The sequence below is a fragment of the Ceratotherium simum genome, chromosome 2 (genome assembly GCF_057802395.1).
Source record: "Ceratotherium simum simum isolate JZ-2026a chromosome 2, ASM5780239v1, whole genome shotgun sequence".
Lineage (NCBI taxonomy): Eukaryota > Metazoa > Chordata > Mammalia > Perissodactyla > Rhinocerotidae > Ceratotherium > Ceratotherium simum.
Window position 1 is genome coordinate 86,926,171 of NC_141901.1, and position 15,366 is coordinate 86,941,536.

The following is a 15,366-nucleotide window of genomic DNA, read 5'->3' on the forward strand; positions in this document are numbered from 1 at the left end:
GGTCCTAGGTTCAAGGTAAATTTGATTCTTTTAATATTACATGAAAAGGATTTCTGGCTTTAGTACTACTTATTGAACTGCAGTCAGTCATCTTAGATGTTGAAAATCTTCTGGTTGTAAATAAACTTTGTGTTGAATTTTCATTATTCATTTATAAAATAATTCCTTAAAGTAGGATTACATTTTCAGAGAGAAATCCATATCTTAAGGCTTTTATTTTTTACTTGAGCTGTGCTTATTTACATGAGTACATTTTCAGATTTATTGAGGCCAAGCCAGAGCACATCATCAAGATTGCTCGGTGGACTTAGCACAGGACCCAGAGGCTGAGGAGTTCCTGTCATGGCTCTGCACATAACTACTCTGTGGCCTTGGGCCAGTGAGTAAGCACTTCTGGACTTTAATGTCCCAGTCATGTAATTGGGATTATAATATGTGTCTCTTCCCTGCCTCACTCGAATGGTGAGAGGATTAATGAATAGACTGGCTTGACCCTACTGGGGAGAAAGAAGTAAATCACTTGCTTTTTAAGGGGTTCATTAACTCTTTGCAGCTAGTAGCTATTTAGTGCTTGGAAAAGATAATTTGCTAAATGACCCCAGGTTAGCCTCAAAGATGTAATGCACTTCCCCAAAGTGAGAAATCGTTCACTTCTTTCTGTCAAGAGCAGGCATTCAACCTTGTATATCATTCTACAGGAGCAGGTTTCATAAATGTGCATATTAGTCACATCACTTTGTTAATACCTTATAAAAATTATGCTGGTGAGATTGTGTTATGGATTTTATAGTTAATATTTTTTGAAATGAGAAACACTCTGCTATACTTGATATTTATGTTATTTTGCTTTCCTAATTACTTTTTTGGGAGAAAATGTTCAAGCAAGTTCTAAAAATCACATTTGCTTTTTTGATAGCAATGTTTATTCAGTTGCCCACCCATACACACATAGGCACAGTCGTTATGTATTTTTTAAATTAACTGATATAATTACCATGTAAAGGTCTGTAAAATATGTTTTATGTGTGTAAAAAAGAAGTCCCCATACTTGAAAAGTTTAGAAAGTACTGTCCAGTAACAAGTCTGACTATATTCAGAATACAAGTTTGGCTACATTTAGCCTTCCTGTCCCTGATTATAACATGATTTAAGACAATGTTTTGAATTTTTCCCAATGTTTCTACCACTTCTGTTTCATTAACTAATTTTCTGATCTTTGTTGATCAGAATTGGGTTCAGAGAGCAGGTATCTTTATTCTTCTTTCTAGCTTCTCAGACAGGGAGTCTTGTCAAGGCACACCAAGAATTTATCAGATGCGCTGATTTTGGCAAATAGATTTCTTTGAGATGCCTACCTACTTGAAGTCTCCCATAATTAACATATCTTGGGACAGCATATGTGAATGTGTTTAGCACAATGTCTAGACGCTCCATAGAAGATGTTCAGTAAATCTCAGTTTTCATTCCCTTTTTGCCTTTAAAATGTCTGTCTCAGGAGTGTGACATTCATATCCTCCAAATGGCCAAATGGCCTGTGGTGTGAGCTCTGAGCAGTTGCAGGTCAATTCCTTTCTCCTTTTATCCTCTCCCAAGTTTTCGACGCCACTGCTCTTTCCCCAATCCGTGTTTCTTTTCAGTGAAATATACATTTTCCTCTCTGAAATCTAGTTGCAAATTTATCCTATCAAGTTTGGGAAATACATTATTTCCTTTGCTTAGAACACCCTTGTTCTTTTTCCTCTTTTGTACTCTGTGGAAGGACCACCTACTCTAGCAAGCTTTCCCTAACCCTCTGGTTTCATTTAGATGTCCCTCATCTCTTATTTCATAGAAACCCTTTTGTATCTCTCTCAGTATTTAAAATACTATAATGTTAGGTCCTAATCTGCCTCCTTCACTAGACTGTGTGTCTTAGCCATTCTCAGCATTCTGAGGCACTATATTTCATCTCGATAACCCAGGGCTTAGTACATAATCAGCATTCAATAAATGTTTACTGATTCAATAAATAAAATTGTATTTATTTCCTTGTGTTAGTATCTCAAATTTATTATCCATTGTGCTTTGGAGTGTAGACATCTCAGATCATAACTCTTATTTCTGCCTCTCCTTTACAAATGGATTTCTCATGTAAATTATCAAGCATCTCCTCCATTGTGAGTCTTCTCCCAATATCATTCATGTCTTCCAAAGTAGCCCATTCTATTTTTGTAGTTTTACTTGAGAGTTTTTACCCCACCACTTTCATTTCCCAGTTAAAGCCTTCCTGATCAAAGCTATAAATTTCTTTCTTTTTTATTGCGGTAACATTGGTATATAAAATTGTATAAATTTCAGGTGTACATCATTATACTTCCATTTCTGCATAGATTACATCATGTTCACCACCCAAAGACTAATTACAACCCATCACCACACACATGTGCCTAATCATACCTTTTGGCCTCCTCCCTTCACTTTTCCCCCCTGGTAACCACCAATCCAATTGCTGTCTCTATGTGTTTGTTTGTTGTTGTTTTTATCTTCTACTGATGAGTGAGATCATATGCTATTTGACCTTTTCCCTCTGACTTATTTCACTTAGCATAATACCCTATGTTGTCACATAATACCCTATGTACCCTATGCCACGTATACCCTATGTTGTCACAAATGGCTGGATTTCATTGTTTCTTATGGCTGAGTAGTATTCTGCTGCATATGTATACCACATCTTCTTCATCCATTCGTCCCTTGATGGGCACTTAGGTTGCTTCCAAGTCTTGGCTATTGTGAATAACGCTGCAATGAATACAGGGGTGCATGTATCTTTATGCATTGATGTTTTCATGTTCTTTGGATAAATACCCAGCAGTTGAATAGCTGGATCGTATGGTAGTTCTATCCTTAATTTTTTGAGGAATCTCCATACTGTTTTCCATAGTGGCTGCACCAGTTTGCACTCCCACCAGCAGTGTATGAGAGTTCCCTTTTCTCCACATTCTCTCTAACACTTGTTTCCTGTGTTGTTAATTATAGCCACTCTGATGGGCTGAGGTGATATCTTATTGTAGTTTTGATTTGCATTTCCCTGATAGTTAAAGCTATAAATTTCTGGGCAAACATATTGATTCTTCCAGTTCTCTTGAGATGAGTGTTTTGTCCCAACTAAAGAGTTCATCATTTTGATATCTTAAGCAATCTCAGAAATCCAAATCACATTCTGTAATCTCATAACCATTCATTTCTCTTACTCTTTTCTCTTCCCAAACTCAAACTTTGAGATTGAGTTAAAAATACAACCGGGTTCCCAAAGTCTCGAGTTTCCTGTCAGCATAGATACATTCTACATCTCTCTTGACAGTGTTTTTCATCTCAGTATGAAATGCCAGGAGTGAGACATGGTTTGATGATGCGTCTCAGATAGATTAACAGCTTTTGAGGGTCTGTGTCAGCCTATCCAAGCCACTTCATACCCCACACCAAATAGTATCCCACACTCCCTTCAGCTCCAGCTTTGTCATTGCCACGATGGCATGTGTTTCCTTCTACTTCTTCAAGGGCGATTTAGTTAGGCTTCTGAAGAGGGTCCAGAAAAACCCACGGTGGGTCAAAATCTCAAAGGTGTGGCATAGCTCAAATACATTAGCATTTTTTTCACCTTCTTGCCTAATTCTTTTTATTAACGCCTGTCTCAAAAATGATTCTGATTCTCACAATATTTTATTTCCTTCCTATTTGTAGTCTTTTCTTTATCTGAAGAAGAACGTAATCATTCTCTCTGGTAAACTGAGGGGATGTAGAAGTATTTCCTTAGTCATGGAAAATTTTTGTTTACTGTATGAGGCAAGGAAGATAATGCATCTGCACTAATTTAGAACTTTTTGACAAGTTTCCACATTGATTTTACATGTATCGGTTTCAAATTAGTTTCCACTATTGACATATTTTACTTTGTGCTTTATACAGAAGATTTAGATTTTTTAGTCAAGACAAAAGGAAAAGAAAACATGTATTTCTATGGCTTCTACATTTTATTGGTAAAACTTTGGAAATCTTGTAGACGTGGAGTTAAGATAGTGATTACAAAAACAATTTTCAGTATTCCTATGTTCCGTGCTATTATTTTAATGTTTTTATTGACATATAATGTACATATAGAAAAGTATACACATTATAAAAGCTCAGATTGATGAATTATCACAAAATGAACACGTTCATATAATCACCACCAGCGTCAAGAAATACGCATTTTCAGTCCCCTCAGAAATCCCTCCAATGCCCCCTCCCGATCATTACCACTTGCCCTAATGGTAACTATTATTTTAACTTCTAACACCAGTGATTACTTTTGTCTATTTATGTATAACCCCAAATTAAAATTATAAAAGTGAGAATTACCCATTTATAGAATAAGAGAAACCTTGGGGGAAATGGAAATTCTGTATATTAATAATTTGTAAAATTTGTAATAAAGAGAACTTTATTACACACATGTGCCCATGTATATCAAGTCACTTTGCCACCTCAGGGCCATAAAAATGTTCTGTATGGCTTGGGTGGCTCGTGAAAGCATGCAAAATGAATCACTGGGAGGTAAGAAATGAAAGAGATGGGAACAAAAATTTCCCCCCCAGTGTATAGGGAAAAAATATATAACATTCTGAGAAACAAAATGTAAGTTTGTTTAAAAAACTTCTCTCTCTTTAAATATTGTATGTTCTCTCAGATCTTTGCATCTCCAGCCTACCCATGTGGTCACATTGGAGATTTTTCCCAGCTCTTACTTGGGTGACTCAGTGCTGCTGTGCCGCAGACCGTGGTGGACCAGCTTGGCTGAATGTTATTGTTGGAATAGTTCTGTGGCCATTCCTGTAGCCACAGTCTCTTGAGAGGAGATGTTGAGAGAGGGTTGAGATCACATGAAACTCCTCAGGGATGCCCATTTTTGTAACTATTCCTGTGGCCGTGAGCGTCGCTTTGAATAAAACGTAGTGGCAATGATAACTTTTGTTCACATAACACTTCTACCTTTAACATAGTACTTTAATCTCATTTAATTCTCAGAATAACCCTGTGAGATAGGCAAGAAGGATATGATCCAGAAAAGGGAATTGGGGCTCGGGAGAGGTGGGGTGATTCGAGGACCAACAGCGCAAGTTGCCAGCCAAACCGAGACTAGAGCCGCCTCCTGAGCCCCCAGTGCCGGGCTTGTTCCATCGCAGCGCTTGGACTTGTTCAAACAATGTGCTCAAGCCCGTTTGAGCCACTGTTGAAATCATAATTCTTTCCAAGTTGGTTTACAGGCCAAAAACAAAAAAATTAAATTTCTGTTTTAAAAAGTGGTGACCTTGAAATTTATCCTCATCCTCTTCATGCATGAATATTAGTTGAGGGTCCACAAGGTGGTTGGCACTGTAATTGACTAATTTCATGTGAGTTCAGACTTCCTAGGAGGCAATGATGAAGTAAAATGCTGCTGGCTGAAGACCTGCTGTCAGATATACAGGCAAAAATATTTTCCTGTCCTTTATCAGTGTTGTTTAGTCTTGTGGAGCCAAATTTTTGCCTCCCTCTGCAGGCAAGCAAGACATAGCAGGCACGGAGCTGCCACTAATTTTGAAAGAAGCTCTATATGCAGAGAAGCTCCATGGGTGTGTGTGTGTGTGTGTGTGTGTGTGTGTGTGTAGTACAGAATTTGGCCATTTATTTGGTGCGTCAAAACTGCTGCCCTTTCTCGGTTGCTTTTGTTAATAAAAACTATTGTTGGCACGTTGCTGGGTGCCATGTGCTGATTTTCACCCTGGCTTTTAGGACTCAAATCTATCTTCTGCATTGTTTCATCACAAAGAACTTTAGTAATTTTAATCTCATTGTATCTGAGTGATCAACTTTGTGTGACTTGGGCTTGTTATATCCATTTTTAGCACGTGTGCCCAGAGAGAGAGCAGGTTTTTCAAAAGAACAGCAGAAGTTAATTATTTTGCTGTATAACGCTGTTTTATTAAGCATTTGGCTTTGGTGTTATTCTTTGGCATCCTTCATTTCTCTATGCCTGAGGCTTTTGATTCAGATAACAATTCATCAGAGAAGCACAAGTATTCAACAAGGATCCTCTGTGTAAGAACTGGAGTGTAAGCTGTTTCAGCTGTGTTTTTGGAGTGATGTGGCAGCTTACTGATGACAGACAAAACCACTGTAATCTTTCCTTGGCACATGAAATTCATGACTGCATGGTTTCACCTCTCGTAGGTATTACTTGATCACGTTTCTTTCATTATAATAAGGAAATGGATGTGAAAGTGTTTTGAACTTAATAGAATGCTTAGCAAACATTAAAGTATTGCTACTATTATCAGTTATGCCTACCAGAATGCTCACCCTAATAAAGCGAGATTAACTTGAAAAGGGAGCAAGATCTGATATCTTTAGTTTTGTGCAAGTTGGGGAAATATAGTAACAAAAATCTCAGCTGACAAAGAACTATCTGGTCTATTATCTATTTTGTTACTGCCTTTTAGGCTCTCAGTGCTTGGCAAAGGAGGATGAGATTGAGGCGGGGCAGAGGAATCGAGAGATAAGAGGGAAATAATGCCTCGGAGACTTTCACTGAGATGTGGTGGGAAGACTGGCTCTTTGTCTCTCCCTTACTCTATTAATCTGTACTTGTATTGTGTTTTTGAATGTTCATTGGAGACAGTGATTGGAGCCTTTTACTAAATTAAATTTTCTCAAGAGTTACCTTATATACCAACACAAACTACTGATTTTCTAAGGTTCGTTCAATACTCTAAAATTAGTATTAGGTTGAGGAAAGAGAGTCAATTGGGTACTTTACTTAATGCTCAACTTTGCCCTAAGCCTGTTGTATATGTTATAATATTCTCATAACAACCCTACAAAGTAGGATAGTTTCTCCCATTTTATGTACGCGAACAAGGAGGCTCCAAGGTGGTAAATCTATCTGTTCAAGGCTACACCACTAGTCCCCGGTGGAGCTGGCATTCAAGACTAGGTTTCTCAGAACACCTTCCCAAGGATTTTAACCTTGTACCCACCACACTGACTTTGAAATGAAATGCTTATTGATTTGGTGTTTTCAAGGTTCGTTCACTTTCTCTGACTTGACCAATAATTGTGTTGATGAGCAGAAATGATTTGCTTCATTTTTACAAGTGAGCCTCGGAGTGTTTTATCAGTTAAAGTAGCTGCTGTAGCAAAAAGTCTAAAACTGTGTATTGGTTCTAATGTGGTAGAATTTTATTTCTCTTTCATATAAAGCAAAAAAAAAACCCCTTCATATTTATAACTGGTGGGGTTGGCTGTCCTCCAAGCAGTGACTCCGGCCCCTAGGTGCCTTCTAATCGATGGAGTCTCCATCTTAAACGTATAGTTTCCAGGACTGCACTGGCAGAAAGGACATGAAGAGGGAGAAAGTGATGGCAAAGACCACTTCTGTTCCTGTTCTGGTAGGAGCTGGCCACGTGACCCTCCTTAGTTGCAAAGGGGACTGGGCACTGTGATCTCTGGCTGAGTGGAGCTGCAGCTTCAGTGGGCATGTGATCTATCTTGCAGGTTTTTACGGGTGACAGTTTTGCCACTGTATACAATAAGCCTCCATCTTTCCAGACTCTGACGTTAATTCCTTATTATCCACTGCCTGGCTACAAAGCCAATGACATATATTTTGGGTTTTCCTTAAGCTATACCCCATTTTAAGGAATGATTTTCTGTACTGATTACAACAGACTAATTTCTGTACCAAATAAACCTTAGAATTGCATGGTTTAACCCAGTAGAAAGTTATTTCTTGCTCAGATAATAGCGATGTGGGTCCGCATGTTATATTTGTGTGTTGGAGGTGGGGGTAATCAGGGTTAGGGGGACTGTGCTGTACACAGTCATTTGAATATCTTGACATCCATTGGTTTGCCACCTTTAACAGATGGCTTCCAAGATCACTTGGGTATTGACAACCAGATAGTGGATGAGAGGGTTTTATGGACAGAGCCTAGCAGTAATCACTTCTGCTCACATTCCATTAGCCAGAACTAAGTCATATAGCCACACCTAACTGCAAGGGAGGCTAGAAAGTGTAATATAGCTGTGTGCCCAGGAAGGAGCAATGGTTTGGTGAATAGCTAGCTCTTCTCTACCATAGTGGATAATGATTTTTTAAACCTATTTATACTGGCCACATGTATACATTTGACAAGAGACTGTGTTCACATGAACTGAAAAAGTACTGGAAAATATTCCTGCCGTCATATAAGCAGAAGGAGAGGTAGAACAGCCAAAAGCTACCTAGGTGCAGCTGAAAGCTCCTGTGTCCTAAGTGTATAAAATATATTGACAAATATGCAAAACACTAGGCAAACCTGTTTTGATTATATTTGCTGATAGTAAAAATTTCACTTTCAGTGTACTGCATATAATTTTGTCATTTAAGAGAGGGAATGCATTTGCAGAACTATGAATGAGTTCTCTCGTCTTGAAAATAATCCATATTTGTAACTAAATTAAGTTCATTTCATGGAAAATTTACATACCTGCTGATTTAAAGAATACGATTTTGATAATAATATGTACTTTCTTCCACTGAGCACGTCTGACTTTTTTTAACCCCTTTGTGTGGAAAAACATAGACTGATTGCATAGCTTTCATTGTATTTAGAATAGAAAATATTTTTGAAGACTAAAGTAAAAATAACTGTACTAGCATGCAAATGTTAGCATCAAACCTGGAAATTGCTAATATTTGGAGAAAAATGGAGATTTAAGACAGTAGAATGAATGCTATATTTTCCTATGCATATCTTAAAAATGCGACATAAGGTTCAAATTCGTAAAGAGGAAATTATGATTAAATTGACTGAAATAATACATCAGATTTTAGGAAGATGCTGCTGTTATTTCAATAGTTTTATTATGAGAGTCTACTGTTGGTTCTATGGCTTAGACATATTTAAGACTAGACATATGGAGAAGGTAAAGCTCACACTGAGTGTGTGCAGTGTCCATGTTCCATTACATCTGACCTGTTAGGAACCACAGGCCAAAAACTAAGGTTGAAAAAACATTTGTTGTGGGCCGGCCCCGTGGCTTAGCGGTTAAGTGCGTGTGCTCTGCTACTGGCAGCCCGGGTTCGGATCCTGGGCTTGCACCAACGCACCGCTTGTCCGGCCATGCTGAGGGCGCGTCTCACATACAGCAACTAGAAGGATGTGCAACTATGACATACAACTATCTACTGGGGCTTTGGGGGGAAAAAACTGAATAAATAAAATCTTTAAAAAAAAAAAATAAATAAAATAAAATTTGTTAAATGAATGAATGGTATATATTCAGGTTATTCAGTCCAACATATTGCTACAAATAGAATTTTTAACTTATATTTTATGATTTTTTCTAAAATGTTAAAGTTAGATTGTATTCTTATCCAATGCCCTGAACATGACAAGAACCTTAGCATGCTTTAAATACCTATCGATTAGCATCCTTCTTCTCATTTTGTTTTTATTGTCTAGAATTTTAGTTTTTCGTTTAAAACAAAACAACATAACAAACACAAAATAAATTACTTTTTTGGTAGTTATTAATAATTAAACATAGCAATACTAAAAACAAATCAATTTCTATGGTTATCATTGTTTCTTGTGAACCACACCTTTCCTCTGGGTTTACTTTTCTTCTACGTAAAGTATATCCTCAAGTAATTATTTTACTGATGGGATGGTTTGCTTTATATTCTTTTAGTCATTATATATCTGAAAATGTCAGTATTTTATCTTTTATCGTAGATGGCAGTTTAGCTTGTTATAAATTTTTGGATTAAAAGCTATTTTGTCTCAGAATTTTGAAGAAGCTATTACATTGTTTTTGGTCTCTCTTTGTGGCTGATGATCCTGTTGTAAATTTAATTACTTTTCTCTTTGGTTAATATATGTTTCTTCTTTGATAGCTTTTCTCATTGTTGCTGATTTATCATTCTCACAATTCTGTCAGTTGTTGCATAATGTATTTTGAGGCTGTATTGTTAGGTGCATATATGTTGATAGTGCATATATACTCACTGGTATATAATTATACCTCTGTCCTTTTCGACAGCTGACTTAGACATATAAAGTTTAAATGCCATCCAGGGTTAATTGTGAGGGGAAAAAGTTGTCAGACACAGCGAAAAAGACTTGAGATCCTCTGGTATGCTCTATGTATTACTGTTCTTTCAGTTTTAAGAGTTAGAAATCTAATGCAAAGTAGCTTAAATAAAAAAGGAACTTTATTAGCTCAAGTAGTTGTGAAGGGCAAGGATGAAGTTGCATGTATCTGGAATCAGGAACCTAAATGCTTCTATAACCCTTCTTCTATTTCTCTGCATTTGTCTTTATTTTCTTCTACTGCAGACTGGCCTCTTCACACAATAGGGCCATGGTCTTTGGCACTTCAGAGCTTATATATGAAGAGTTTTGCAACCAGATAATAAAGGGTAGTACTTTGCCAGCTCCAAGTTGAAAATTCCTAGGGAAGAGTTTGGATCCACCCAACTTTGGACATTTACCCATCCCTGTCCAATCCACTGTGCCCAAATGAATAGGTAGTATGAGTGGCCCAGTCTGTTTAATATGCTGACACTGTGGTCAGCCAGTGTGGAGGTGGAATTTGTTACCAAAAGAAGGAGGAAGAGGTACTGAGTAGATAAAAACAAGTTACTACACCTTTTTTTTTTCCTACTTTCCTAGATTAGGAATATGATCCTTCCTTAATTCTAATCCTGTTCTAGCAATATATCTTTATTACTTCCTTTATAACTAAGTCTTCCTTAGTCTTAGCTATGTGTGTTTAATAACTTCTTTACATGCTTTCTTAGGACTTTGTATTTTCTTTATAGGGTTTTTCACCTCGCTTTATAGTTATATCTGTGTATGTCTCCCTTGTTAAATTGTAATCTCTTGATGGTAAGGGACTGTTTCCTTTTCATTTTTATAATCTTCATTGATTCATTCATTCAATCATGCATTCATCCAATTAATATTTATTGAGTGCCTCTTTTGTGCTGGATGCTGTGATAGCTACTGGGAAAATAGTGGACACTTAATAAATGCCTTCTTGAATAAAGCTTCCCATACATTCTCAGAAGATGTTTCTGTTACGTTACTAAGATTTGACAGGCCAGATGCTTTCATTTAATTTTCCTGTTATTGTAGTTTAAAAGCACAAAGTCTGGAGAATGACCTTTGAAATGTTACACATGATGTGCATTTCAAGGGAAAAAATTTGGCTTGGCATGCCAACCTCTTCACCATGTTTTGAAATGTGATACTTCAGGGGTGAAGCAAAAGAGCAAAGCAGGCCAAAAATCTCTCCATGGAGAGATGAACCACGGGGCCTAGTACATCCCTGTTTTCATTAAAACAGGTAACATACCCATTGTGTTCAGTCAGCTGCAGGCTACTTCAAGATAGTGAACACTGTGAAGTCACTAAAGTAAGTTCCAGTGTTTCTCAGGGTAGCAATACAACAAAGGGTGGAATAAAAAATGGAAGAAATGAAAATCTCAGATTTTACCTTCTGACTTACCACTTGTAATCATAAAAAATGTATCAGAGCTGTTTCTCTTTCTAAGATAAAATAACGTTTCTTTAGAAATAAGCAAATGATGTTCCCATACAGCCTGCTATTTTCCTGCAGATCCTGTGATGTTACCAAAAACCTAATTAACGCAGAGTGTGTGTTTGTGCATGCATGCATGTGTGTATGCGTGTGCATCCATATGAGTTTGTTAAACACTGCGAGACTTACCCTAAACTCTGCACTTTTCTAAGGATAGCTGTGTAGGATTTTGGGGAAAATAAAGCATCACAGAGCCAAGAAGCTCCTTAAAAAGTTAAAAATGTGAGGGCCGGCCCATGGCCGAGTGGTTCAAGTTCCGCACTCTCTGCTTTGGTGGCCCGGGTTCATGGGTTCAGATCCTAGGCGCGGACCTACTCTGCTCATCAGCCATGCGTGGAGGCATCCTACATACAAAATAGAGGAAGATTAGCATGGATGTTAGCTCAGGGTGAATCTTCCTCACCAAGAAAAAAGAAAAGTTAAAAATGTTCTTATGTATTTATTTTTATCCAACAGAGGATTAAAAAAAAAAGTGTTCTTTCTCACTTTTTTGCCTTTATGAATCTTGTTTCTTATACTTGCATTGCTCCTCCCCTTCCATGTATCAAATTCACATTCATCCTTCAACTGCAAGTAACAGGAAATCTCCAACTCGCATGACTGAATCAGGAAATGTGTAATGAGACCTAGAGTTTCCAGGGTTGGTTCATTCAAATCTCATTGACATCATTGAGAACTCAGGTTCTTGTCTTTTTAAAACTCTTTGACCCTCAGCATATCAGGTTTGACCTCAGGCTAATTTAGCTTGTGGTTGCAAGATAGCATCACAACAACCAGGTATGACAATGTCCTGCTGAAAAGAATACATTTTTTCCCATGTGTCTGTTTTTCAGTGTAGGGAAATCTTCCCATAAACCCTAGCAGACTTCCCCTCACAGCTCGTTTGCCAGGATTGGGCCACATGCCCCTGACTAAACCAACCCTTGGAAAGGGGAATGGGATTACTATTCCTAGGATTAACAGGATTCACTTCTGAGGAATAAGAGGGAAGGGTGGATACTGGACAAAATCAGGGCTCTCCAGCAAGAAAGAAAGAATTGAATAAGAGGCAGATCACTCGTGGTGGTTGTGTTGGCTACGCCCACCTAAAATGTGTCTCTCCCTGACCACTCCAGGTAGAATTAATCTTTCTTCTCTGTGCTCCCAGCACAAACTTGAACGAGCATTTTGTTTCTGTTGTTTGCAGTTAAAAGAAATTACTGTTAATGTTTCATTTGCAGTTCACCCATAATATTACACCCTGTTTATACCCCATACTACCTCTGTTGGCCAAAATGCAACTTCACAGTTTCACCAAAGTGGAGTCTAGTGTTTAACACTATTGCATTACGATTCCTTATAATACACTCCTGTGTCAATACCGATACTTTCTTTGTTGTTTTTGAAAATCTCTCTCTAAGATCTCAATATTAGACGCTGTTCCATCCTGTCTCTCTGGCCCCTATCTTCTGCCCGTTGTGAACACACACCGCAATAACAGAGTGGACGTGGTCAGGATGTTGAAGGGCAGATGGAAAATCGTGGAAACTGAGAGGGAGAAAGTTTGTGTCTAACACGTGGGGACACATAGCTTAGTTTTGGGAGAGAATAAAACTCTAACAACATTTTAAAGCATCTCTTACAAATTGTTATTTCTTAAACGAGCAATAGTGGCAAGATTAGATGGATAAAGACAGTGGGAATGAAGCAGGATTTGAGTAACTAGTCTCAACAATTATCCTTCAGGTGTTGACCTGCGATGTAACATGGAACAGTTTGGAGAAAAATGCTCTTTTCATAAATAGTAAACATTACTTCCATAGAGAGACCAGTCTTATTGACTAAAAAAATGCCTTTATCCCAATGTGTTTTTTGTGTTTTTTTTTTGTGAGGAAGATGAGCCCTGTGCTAACACCTGCCAATCCTCCTCTTTTTGCTGAGGAAGACTGGCCCTGGGCTAACATCCGTGCCCATCTTCCTCTACTTTATATGGGACGCCGCCACAGCATGACTCAACAAGCTGTGCGTCAGTGCATGCCCGGGATCCCAACTGGCAAACCCCGGGCCGCCGCAGCGGAGCGTGCGCACTTAACCGCTTGCACCACCGGGCCACCCCCCAATGTGTTTTTTATGGAAAGCCAAGAAAAAAGAAGCCATGTGTAAATTAAGAACACAAGGAATCATGTAATTCACAAAGATATCCCAAATGCCTTCATTAAAGACAACCAATTTTAAATGAACAAACTTGTTAATATCAGTGATTAAATGTAACATTGTTTACTGAAGTCAATAATTACCGTAAATGATAATTATTCTTCATATTCTTAGATATCCAATGCATTATTTATTCCTCCTTTGGCTGAGATATGAGAAAATCAGAGCGTTTATAGGTTTTATGTAGTGATTTATAAGAAGAATAGATTATTCATTAAGATATTAAATGAATATTAAATGGAGGCATCGTTGTCTCATTGTTTATTTTTCCTGATGTTTTATTAACATTATTGTTCTTTTTTCTTATTTTTAACATTTTACAATTTATTGTCTTCATATGGAGTTGAGATTCTAATGAGTGTGAATTTTAGTATCCTTATTGGAGATCAAATAACCTAAGGGGGATTCAGCACATAATAATTTATGTGGCCTCTTGTTCTTTCTTTAATTTTTCAAATGGGTTAGTGCATAATGAAGCTGAGTAAAGAATTAATATTCCTTCTTTAGTAGTTACAAATGATTTGTTTTGCTTATTAAAAGTGAGTAAATCCACTGTTAAAGTTGGAGACTCACGTTATTGGTTCTTAAATACCCTTCCTTGAGTATTAAAATCTACCTATTTTGTGTCAGCTTCTTTGACAAATTTTTTTCTGTTATCTTTTGTTTTCTTGACTTGCCAGTGTACTCCATTCATTCATTCATTCATTCACTCTATCACAAAAGGATATGTGATCAAGACTGTATTGACACAGAGAGGCCATTCAGTTTGAAGCTTCTACCTGCTAAATCATAGATGACCCTCCTAAATGCTGTTTCTGATCTTTCAAGGGCTTAAGCCTGAAGACACCCTCTCTTAAAAACAAACAAACAAACAAACAAACAACCTAGCTATAGACCTTGCATTCTATAGTGCATAGTTAGTGTGCACAAAGTGGGGCAGAGCATCTGGGAGCTGGCTGGATGTTTTTCTTTTCCATCCAACTGTTTTGGTTGTAAACATACTTTAGTCAGTGAGGCAAGAGTTATTGAGCAGAAATTTTGAGAATCTTTATTTTCAGGACACTAAAGCTCTCTGACCCCGCTGTTCCTCACACGCATGAATTTTTATTGTTTGTTATCTCTACTCTATAAAGTCACAGAATAAATCCTAGACTATTTTCACTAATGAAAGCTACTTTCATTTTGGATTGAAGAACAGCTATCATAGTTTTAGAATTGGTCTCAGTCAGCTATCATAGACATTCAACTTAATTACACACATTTCCAGCAACTTCTATATATGCCATCAGATCGTTTCACCACAGAACATATAAATTAGTGCTATAATTATAGAGAAATGTCACATGCATCTCGTTATCACATGGCAGACTTTGTCTTAGAGAAATAAGTGATTTCATTCTAAAGAAAAGGATAAAAGTTCAAGTATTTCTGGGTACTGCCAACACCTTAATGCATAATTGAATAAGAATGAATCTGGAGGATTAAATATGGGAGATGAGAGTGATTTTCTTTAAAAAATTCAGA